The sequence below is a fragment of the Equus asinus genome, chromosome 12 (genome assembly GCF_041296235.1).
Source record: "Equus asinus isolate D_3611 breed Donkey chromosome 12, EquAss-T2T_v2, whole genome shotgun sequence".
NCBI lineage: Eukaryota > Metazoa > Chordata > Mammalia > Perissodactyla > Equidae > Equus > Equus asinus.
In genome coordinates this window covers 76,461,242-76,472,328 of record NC_091801.1, presented here as the reverse complement: position 1 = coordinate 76,472,328, position 11,087 = coordinate 76,461,242, and the positions used below count along the sequence as shown (strand labels likewise).

General features: G+C 51.4%; 1 long non-coding RNA gene across 1 annotated transcript; it reads left to right on the top strand.

The window, feature by feature from the left end:
• Positions 1-1,618: 1,618 nt before the first annotated feature.
• On the top strand, positions 1,619-8,939 carry LOC139039858 (uncharacterized). The gene is made up of 3 exons (XR_011493067.1): positions 1,619-1,720; positions 2,320-3,574; positions 6,147-8,939. It is a non-coding gene; the product is annotated as an uncharacterized lncRNA (long non-coding RNA).
• Positions 8,940-11,087: the final 2,148 nt, after the last annotated feature.

Here is an 11,087-nt window from a genome sequence, read left to right as displayed (position 1 = left end):
ACAGAGGCGGCCAGAACCATTTTCCAGCCAACTTCTACCCTACAGGAATGTGGGCCAGCGATGCCCGCTTCTCCCTTTTCAAGTCGAAACCTGGGCAGCTAGATTTTTATTTGAAATGTATCAATTTTTAAAATTGCTGTGGTGCGGTCGCAAAGAAGGAAAGGAACACACAAATATGTCTGTGCGCCATGTAAAGCCAGAGGGTTCCCAGCTCCTGCAGCTCTTCCCCATTTCACACATGAGTAAACCGGGAGGAGTCAACACCTTGCCCAAGGTCACTGGGAGTTCGTGAGTGGTCCAGACGGAGGTCTGATTTCCCAGCCCAGACTGTTTTCTCAGTTCTGCCCTTGAGGCCCGGGGTCTGCACGCCCCAGTCTCAGGAGAGCAGCCACGCCCGCCTGCCTCCCCTCTGCTCCCCAATCCCACCTCTTCCCAGGAGCCTGTTGTGAGCGTGGGGGCCCAGTGCTGGTGCATCAAGTGGCCAACGCTTCCAGCCGCAGGAGGGAGTCCAGAGCTGAGGGCCTCCGACTATCACAGAGATGCTGGGGTCAGGGAATTTGAGGCCAAGGGTTGGGGGGGCCAGCGTCAGCTTTGGAATGATACCAGTGTTTCCCTTCTCAGATGGGTGAGCATGGATAAGTAACAGAACCACTCAGGGCCTCAGTTTACTCAGGCTTAAAATGGGATAACACAAAAGGCTGTGTGTAAGATCAAGTTAATATAAACAAGGCCCACACAGGGGCTCCCTAGGTGCAAGCATTTTCCTGGGCCAGCCGTGGCTCCTGCAGGAGAAGACAGAGATAATCCTGTTGGCTTCAGGAGAAGAAGCAAGACTCGGTCGCTCGCTGGTCAGCACAAGGGGGATCCCACTCCTTACGCTGAGACCGTGTCATCGGGGGTGGAGCTAGACTGGGGACAGGAATTCGCTCAGAAAGGCCGGCTCGGGGCTCACAAACTCAGCTCCCAAATGTGCAGAGGAGGGGAGAGGAGAGTTTGGGGAAGAGAGGCTTCCGGGCTGGGGTAGAAAGAGCACTGGACCAGGAAACGAGGCCTCTAGTCCTGCTTGTACCTCAGTTAGCTGTGTGACTTTGGGAAAGTTACTTAACCTCTCTGAAACCTAGTTTTCACAACCGTAACAGGGAAAATAGCATCTTGCAGGCCAGTGTCAAGGAGTAGCTGAGTGCATAGTAGGTACATAATAAATGTTACCTGCGGTGGTCCCAGCTCCTCCATAGGCTGGCTGCATGGTGTCCCCTTTCAGGGCCTCGTTTTCCCCGCCTGGATTCAGGTTTGTGTCTGAGGAGTGTTTCTCAAATGGCAGTCTTTGGCCTATGACATTTACGATTTTTTCCATAATCCAAGCACATTTTGTAAAATTTATTCCTTCATATTTTGTCTAATTTGTTGGTTCCCTTACAAAAACTGAAACACGAAAACTGAAAGGCCCGCATTGTCTCGCTGTTCGAAGTGGAGAAGCGTTTCGCCGGTCAGAAACTGAAGTCATTGGTAAAAATAAACACAATCAAAAGGAAACCGAGGTCTGAAATTCTAGCTGGGCACAGCGGCCGGCGGGCTCTGAGCACAGAGGCCACTTTCTCCTCGTTAAAGGGAGGGGAGGGGAAAACGGTCGAGCAGCCTCAGCGCCGGGACCAGACGGAGACTCGCTGTGACCAGCAGGATTTAGGGAATTAACTTGGGCATCATCTCCATCCTCTGTGATGTGAGTTTATTTAACGCTTTGAGGCTGTGCCTTGGAGAATGATGCTGGGGAGCCCACGTGATCTCGCTGGTCCTTCCGGCTGAGACAGTGATGCTGGAAGGGCCTGGCAGGGGTGGGGCGAGCAGAGGGCAGCACGGGAAGGAAGGTCAGGGAGGTGTGCAGAAGCCCACGGTGGGGAGGGGTGGGGTGGGGACTCCCAGGAGTGCAGCCCCCTCCCTGGGACATCCCAGATGCCACAGAGGGTCCTCGATGACAGTCCATGGCAGGGCCCACAGGAACGATGCTGGGACCTCGGTCCCTTGAAGAGTGGCTTCAGTATGGAGGAGAGAACGAGGACCACGCATAGTTAATGACCCTCCCAGTGATGCAGCCCCGAACGCTTCCGCTGGAGGCAGTGATCAGACAAAACCGTGAGATCCACAAATCCGCTTTTCCCCCGCTGGAGCTCGGGAGAAGCTTCCCAGGCTGAGTACTAGTAACTTCTGTTTTGCTCACAAATGGCGTTTGGGTGATGAAATCGCTAACCTTCCTCGGGTGTTTAGCATGCGCTAGGCACTGCGCTAACCATTTACAAGCACTGTCTCGTTGCTTCTTCACAGCAGCCCAGAGGACGATTGTTAGCATTCTCGTCTGAGGAGACTCAGAGAGGGCGATGTGACAGCCAGGATCACAAGGTCCCTAGGAGCCAGGGCTGGGATTCAAGCCTGAGACTCCACGGGGCTCCTGCCGCAGGCTGGGAGCAGGACGGGGGCCCTCCGCACCTGAAGGAACAGCTGTGGACTGGCTCTTGTGACCCAAAGAGAGAAGACTGAAGCATAAGGGTAGACATTTTCCAAGGGGCAGCCCGGGATTCAAAATCTGACGGAGCATCCAGGCATTGGAGGCATGCTGCCCAGGGGGCCTGGGCCACCCGCATCACGGGGGCCAGGACGCTGCCCAGCCTGAGGGAGAGTGTACGGGATGACCACCATCAACACCCTGAATGCGCATCCAGAGGACACTCTGCTCACGTCCCCTCACAGTCTGCCAGCAGTCTGGCGAGCTGTGCCTTCTGATTCTGACTTTACGGACTTTACAACGGAAGCCCAGAGACGTGAAGTCACCTCCCCAAAGTCACCCAGCCACTGAGAGTCTGAGTAAGAGTTGAATGCAAATTTGTCCCCGGAAAGAGACTTTGATGCTATACATTCCCTGAGCCTGGAACAGTAGCTGGCACCCAGCGGACCATCAAGAATGAAGGAAAGGATGAGTGAATGAATGAAGGACTTCCATTCTCCGTTGCTGCAGCAACCAAAGGCATGGGAGGAACTGCACCGATTTGTTGACAGTGGTCCGCGGCCAGGGAGAGCCGGGTGGTTTGGTTTTCCTCCTTTTTGCCTTTTCTGACTCCTTCGAGTTTCCTCTGATGCGCTTACAATGACACACACGTAGGGTCCCTTTATTCCTCATGAGCTGCTCCTTGAGGGCCGGCCGCCCCAGAGAAGCCAGGACCCCAGTGCACTTGTTTTCAGCCTCTGGAAACATTTTCTGACACTGAGTGGGGAGAAGGAGCAGGGAGAGACCCCTCAGAGTGTCACTGCCCTGTGGGCACAGCCTTGTCACAAGGCCTGGTGCAGAGACAACCCGGGTCCCGCAGACTGTGTCCGACCACTCCCCACCTCCCCAGGCCCACCGTCATTTGCCACATCAGCACCGGCTTTACCACAGCAGGTGCCTGGGTGGCCTCGGGTGCAGCCGGCCCTGACTCGCTGCTGCCTCTCAGAGGGGCAGGACCCGGGGCTCGGAGCGAGGCCAGGGAGGGCCGAACGTGCTGGGATGGTCCTGCGTAGAGGAGGTCCGCAGCAAAACGGAGAGGTAGGTCAGGCTTGGCAGACAGCCCCAGCCTCCCTGACTCCTTTCCTACCTCCCTGGGGCTCCTTGTTCTGGCCTCTTTGCCCACTTCTCCCGTTTGCAGGTTCCTCCCCCGAAAGACTGTTCTCCATCAGTCTCATGGATTTGGGACCCAGGTGACCTGTGGTGAATTCTGTTTCCACTGCTTGCATGCTGTGTGATTATGGACAGTTTATGTACTCTGACGCTCACGGTCCTCATCTGTTACATGGGCACAATAGAGCCTATGCCACAGGGCTGTTGGGGAAGCTAAAGCACGTAATGCGTGTGACATAACAGTGGAGTGACTGGCACATAGTAGGTATTCAAATTTTGAGTGCCTCCTATGGGCCAGGTACCCTGCTAGGCAATATACATTTTTTTAAAGATTGGCACCTGAGCTAACACGTGTTGCCAATCTTTTCTTTTTCCCTTCTTCTTTTTCTCCTCAATGTCCCCCAGTACATAGTTGTATGTTTTAGTTGTGGGTCCTTCTAGTTGTGGCATGGCAATATATATTTTTATTTTAACACCCTGATTCCATCAAAACCCCCATGGCTCAAAGTGCCTCATCTCAGCTAGAAGTTAGGAAGAAAGACAAAGGCAAACTAATTCTTACTAAAGTGTGAGTGATTAAGAGCCCCAAAAGGAGGACCCTCATTCCTAAGTCTCTGCAGTTTTAAATGGCGTGGAAGTCAAAGGGGTTATCCCTTCACTCATTTCGTGAACATTCGTTGACTACCTGATAGTTGCCAGTTACTGGAATGCCAACGACGGCACTAAGAGACGAAGACGGAAAGATGAGAAAGCCCTTGCCCCGGAGTGGAAGCTCATGGTGCCTGGAAATAACCAGGCTGCTCAGCAAAATGAGGCAGATGAAGTGATGCTGAAAATCAAGAAGGGCTTCAGGGAGGAGGTGGACTTTGTAGGGTGGGTGGAACCTGGTATGTAAGTGCCCCCACCAATCGCCCTATGGCTCATGCCAAAACCGCCGGTGTCCTTCGTCACTTCTCTCTCCCATGCCACATCCATCACCTGTCAGCAGGTACTGCCATTTCTGTCTTCAGAAGACACCCCAGCCCAGCCATTCTGCCCCCTCCACTGGCCCACCGGTCCACGCCAGTGGCCTCCTCTGCCTCAACCCTCACCCCTCTGAGCTCCAGTCGCCACCCAGCAGCCAGAGGAACCTTTTTAAAGAGTAAATCCAGTGCTTTGTTCCCCACCCTCTGCTGGCCTCACATCAACTTCCAATTAAGTCCAAACTCCCCCTCAGGCCCCACAAGGCCTTCCAAGGCCCTGCCTGCTGGGGGCTGAATTGTGTCCCCAAAATTCACATGTTGCAGCCCTGACCCCCGGGACCTCAGAACCTGACTGTATTTGGTGAGAGGGTCTTTAAAGAGGTGGTTAAGGTAAAAGGAGGTCATTAGCGTGACCCCTAATCTGATACGACCCATGTTCCTAAAAGAAGAGATTAGGACATGGACACACACAGGGAAGGCCATGAGAGGACCCAGGAGGAGAAGCTGACCGCCTACAAGCTCAAGAGGAGCCAACCCTGCCTGCCCATTCTTCTCAGACGTCCAGCCTCCAGAACGGTGAGACAATAAATCTCGGTTGTGCCAGCCCCAGTCGGTGGCACTGAGCAGACTCGACCGCTGCCCTGTGACTCCCCGCTTCGCTCTCTGTTCCAGACGCTGGCCTCCTCCAAGTTCACAGGCTGCAGACACTCGTGCCCCAGGGCCTTAGCACAGCTGAACCTCTGCCTGCATTTCCCCCTACGTGTCCACAGAAAGGTTAATCTGGAAGCAGGATTTGGGATGCATTAAAAGGGAAAGTTAAACGGATTTAACAAATATTCCCCGAGCCCCCCGCCTCGGCCAGGCCCTGAGCCAGCTCCAGGGCTGCAGGGCTGAAGGAAGAGGCTGCTGCTCCGCTGAGGGGGGAGCTCGGGGTCTGGGCAGGAGAAGGAAAGTTGCAGACAATAAGGGGGTGGGGGAGAGAATGTGCAGAAGGGTGAAGGAGCAGATAGAGCTGAGGGGTCCTCCAAATCTCGGGGAGTGCTGTGGACTGACTGTGAGCCCCCAAATTCACGCAGAAGCTCGAAGCCCCAAAATGCTGGTATTTGGAGGAGGGCCCGTGGGAGCGGATTAGGGCTAGAGGAGGCCATGAAGCTGAGGCTGCCGTGAAGGGATTAAGGTCCTTATGAGAAGAGGAAGACACACGAGATGGTCCCTCCACCGTGTGAGGACACAACAAGAAGGCGGCAGCCTTCAAACCAGGAAGCGGGCTCTGGCCAGGGACTGAAGCTGCCATGATCTCAGACTTCCCGGCCTGCAGAACTGCGAGGAACAAATGTTTGTGGTGTTTTTTACAGCAGCCGGAGCAGACGAAAGCAGGGAGGACGAGGCCCACGACTGGGTATCAGGAGACCAAGCTTGCATCCTTCTTCTGCTAGTGTGACACTAGGCAAGGGTTGCCCTTCTCTGAGCCTCAGTTTCCCCATCTGTAAAGGAAGGACAGTAAGCTCTCCAGCTAATGCTTTCTCTCTTGATTACAGGAGATGCCTGCACCTCAGCTGACCAGCACTGAGGGTCCAGAACAGGATGGAGCCTGCACCCTTCAGGCTTGGAGCTGCCTAGGAGCCCCCCCAGACCACAGCAGTGGGGAGAGGGGGCAGTCCAGAGCGGGAACCTCACACAGCACTTTCCAGGAGCGCCTGGGCCCGCACTGGGCCTGAGTCACGGGGGCTCTGGGAAGCACGGGACCCAGCTATCCCCTCCCTGGTTAAGGATTTGCCTGCTTTGGCCTTATCTTCAGAAGAGTTCGACCAGTCAGCCCAGCAAACGGGTTTGGACATGGCCTGGTGCACATGTGGGCTGAGGGCTTAGGCAGCGTTTCTGCTACCCGGGTTTTTATTTAACTAGCAGAGAAGAAAATAGATCCTTGCTCCCTCCCTCCCCTATCCCTTACCCCACCCGCCAGCTGACTGCGGCTCCACTTAGGGCCAAGGTCAGCCAGGGCCTACCAAGTCACCCTCGAATGGGGAAAGAGCCACACGTCCTTGGGCCCAGAGTGCAGTCCCAATTCTTGCTCCGCTCCTGGAACATGCATCTAGGCATTTCCTCAACCCCTCTGAGCATAATCTCCACCCCTGCAAAATGAGCGCATAAAGGGTTTGCGGCCCAAGCCCCTTGTATCTCACCTTCTCCCCTGGCACCTCTAGCCCTGCTCTGCCAAACTCATTGCCATTCTAACAAGCAGCAATGGCATTCTTGACTCCTGTGTTGCTGCCTCTGCTGGGCCTGCCCCTTTCTTGCAGAGGCAGCGATGTCTGGTGGCAGGGGCCAGGCTCATGAGCCAGGGATCTCGTGGGCAGGTTCTGATCTCATCCGCATCGCTTACCTGTTAGGGAGAGTTACGTAACCTCTCTGACCCTTGGTGCCCCGTCTGTACCACGGGGGACAAGAATCAGGTCTTCTTCTCAGGGTCGTTGGGAGGATTAAGAAGGGGATGCATGTGCTGTGTTGTCACGGGTCAGAACCTCAATAAAGACCAGCATCACTATTAGTGATGTCCTCCCGAAGCCCCTTCGCCAGCTCCCTGCCCTCACCCTTTCCCTTCCTCACCCAGGGTGAGTAAGACACCTCCTCTATTCTCCTGTCCACACTTGCCTCCACGAGGCGTACGCCATCATGGACATCCAGCAGCGCCTTTGCTCGTGGTGACAGTCAGTGCCTCCAGGGCAGCGACAGGTCTCATTCATCTTCCAATCTCCAGGTCAACAGGACTTGGTCAGAGCCAGTTTCTTGAATAAATGAATAACTGGGTGAATGAATGAATGAACTGCAACGACCTTTCCAGCCCCATGGGAAAACGCTGTCCGTCTCCAACAATCGATGGTGATCTGTGACCCACTTTCGAAGTCACGCCCTCGAAAACGATCGCCAGGCTGCAAGGCAGGACACAGCGATCAATGGAGCAGACAGCCTGGCAGAGCAGAGGACGGAGGTCAGAGGGGTGACATGGGCCAGGCCCTGGTGCGCAGGGTGCCTCTCATGGAGAATGGCACACCTACCAATGTCCTTTCATTCGGCTCACCCCAGAGTGGGCTTGCTGGGCCCCCAGCCCGGGCTGGGTCCAGCCCCCAGAGAGGTCCTTAAATTGTGCCTGAGGACTGCTCTGGATGAGTTTGTGGGGTTCACAAGATCTAGAATTCAGCCCGCATGAGGGAGCACACCTCCCCTCTTCCATGCCCAGACCCTGGAGACGCTGCCACTAACCCACTTTGCAATTCAGCCCCAGGATGGGCCTGCCCACTACAGTACTCCACAGGCAGACTGGCATTTTCTCAAGGATCTTACTAAAATGCCAAGAGAGGACCCACAGAGATTATATCTCATTTTCCTTGGCACTGGGCCTGCATTTTCCTTTCTATTTATGAGAACAATACAATGATCATTCTTATAACTACTTCTTACGATTCAATATTGTTCACATTTTGCCTTATTTTTGCTTTCATTTGCTGGATCGTATGCAAGTAAGACGCAGACATCCCTAAATCCTTCTACAAACGTTTTCTAAAAATAAAAATATGGGTGTTGTCTCACATAACCACACTCCATCCTCTCACCTGAGATCATTAATGATAAATTCCTAATACCATTTAAAACCCAGTCCACATTCAAATGTCCAGAATGGTCCCCCGAATAACTTTTATAGTTTTGGGTTATTTTTTGAATCAGGATCCAGCCAAGATTCATGCAATGCATTGTGTATGATGCATTTCAAGTCTTTTTAACCTAGAGGTGGGCTCTTGCATTTTTTTCCTCACCTTGGCTGCTGGTCAAGGGCAAGTCACATGTCTTGAAGGCTGCCCCACACTCTGGAATTGTCCGCAGTCCCCTGGTCCACCTGCAGTTGATTCCCAGCTGAGCCTGACCTCGGCCATTTTCAGAGCTAATTATGCCTGGTTGTGTTAGTGAGGGGACTGTTTGTGACCCTCTCAGAGATAAGAGGGTGGCACATGCAATGGGGGCCTGGGGCGCTGGCGGGGAAGATGCGCTCTGAGGGCAAGTTACCATGGTCATATCAGACGGAGCCAGAGGACCTGAGCAGGTGGGGGCACCTAGATTACTCCTGACCCTCGCCCACTTGTGCCACCTGCCACCCCATGCTCCATCCAGATGTGTCACCTGACGCAGCTTCTCCTCCTCTGTCTCCACTACCTTCTCGCCTCAGGTTCAGGAAAAACCCTGGGCACCCACAGACTTTTCCTGTACCCCTACTCTGGTTCAATGTAAATTCCAGACTGATGAAAACTTTCAAGATCACAGATAAAAATAAAGAAATAAAATAATGGCAGAAATACAAGTGAATATTATTGCACTTAATCGAGGTCAGGAAGAGCTTTAAGCATGATGTCGAAAGCTGAAACTGTGCAGAGAAAAATCAATAGATTTGAGGAAATCAGTCAGCTATAATGAAAAGCCAAAGAAATTCTGGAGGGAAAAAAATTAGCCGTGATAATTAACTTCAGACACTTAATATCTTCAATAGGTAAACTTTAACATGTAGAATTTTATAAGTAGTAAGAGTTTGGGTTTCCTATTGGTGTGAAATAAACTACCCTGAACTAGTGGCTTCAAACAGCGGGGGAAGGGAGCAGAGGCACGAACACCAGGAGACATGATTCATTGGAAAAAACAAAGTGGCATTCTGCCCCAGTAAGAAATTAACCAAAATTCCAGCAGAAAACATTGACAATGACGTGAAGAAATAATTCATATAAGGTGTACAAACAGCTAAAGAACATGCAAAAGCATATTCAACCCAACTAGTAACTGAATAATTGCACATTTAAATTTCACCTAATTTTCCTTCACCCAGGGATGGACGAGGATGTTGCAAAGATTCACAAACCTCTGTTGGAGTAAAAATTTCTGTAGATCTTCTGGAGGAAAATTTTGATAATATGTATCAAAAACCTCTAAAAATAGCCAATCTTTTGATTCAGCAATTCCATTTAGGACTCTCCAGAACTTGTTAGTAAGGAAATACTCAGAAACATGCACAGCGTTGCTTAGGTTAATAAAAGATTGAGAGGAACTTGATTGTTCATTAATAGCGAGTTAAAGAAATTGCTGAATCGATGCAGTGGAATACAGATCAGGAAATGATAGCTTAATGAATTTGGCTTTTCAGCTGCTGATCTCATGTCAGAAAATACTTGCCAACCCTTCCTATTGCTGTTGTCTAGATTTGACCATCCAGACATTCTTTTACTCATTCATCCCACAAACATATTGAGCGCCCCATCGGGAGCAGTAATTATGGGTGATACAGCCCCTGACTTTGATACATTTTCACTATCTTTGGAGAAAATAAATAGAAACATTAACTACTAAGTATAACAAAATGTGAACAGCGTGGGTGAACACACACTTACAACCCCACCTCTTTCATCCAGAAGTCAACCTATAAGGTTAAAAAAGGAACAAAGTTGTACCCCGTGCTGGTGAGGGTGAAACAGACAGGCCCTGTCGGGGGAATCTTCGTTGGCACAGCATCCTCGTCTTCTGCAGAAGCTCAGTTAAATTATTACGCAGCTTTAAGATGGAGCTCTACGTCTGAGTAGAGAATGATGTGGAACTATCTCCATGATATTATTAAAAAGAAATAGTATCAGAGAAATACAGCTTTCTCTTTAGTTATTTTATTTTGTTTTCTTTCTTTCTTTTATTTGGACAATTTATACAGCACACCCCCAGCTGTGTGAAATATATAAAAGGGAAACTTCTAAAAATATAAGAAAGCATTTTGTGGGTGAGAACATCTGGAGAATAGTCTTGGGGGGGGTGGAAGAAAGATTCACTTTTCATTGTATGCCCTTGGGCACCGATGTGGACTCAATGTCTGTGCCCCCCCCCCCATCTCTCTGTTGAGATCCTACCCCCCAGTGCGATGGAGGTGGGGCCTTGGGTGGTGATTAGGTCGTACAGGTGGGGCCCTCATGAATGAGATTAGGGTCCTTATAGAAGAGACCCCAGGGAGCTCCCTCACCCTCGCCCCTTTCGCTGTGTGAGGACACAGCGAGAAGACAGCCATCTGTGAGCCAGGAGGTGAGCCCTGACCAGACAGCGAATCTGCCTGCACCTTGATCTTGGCCTCCACACCTTCCAGAACTGTCAGAAATCAAGGTGTGCTGCTTAAGCCACCCAGTGAATGGTAGTTTTGTTACAGCATCCCAAATGAGGTAACCTGGGCACTATAAGGATTTTTTGGACCTGGTGTGTGTGTTTCATAAAAATATTGTAATAAAACATTTAAAATGTCTCGGAGACAGTTTTTTTATTACAGTACATCTTGCTAGTATCTTTTACATTCACTCATGGATTCATCCATTTGTTGATTGATCCTTTCAACAATTTGGTGGCAGTCACATCCCAGGAAGGAAGACACAAAGGATGGGACACTCATAGTCTAGGGGAGAACCCACAGG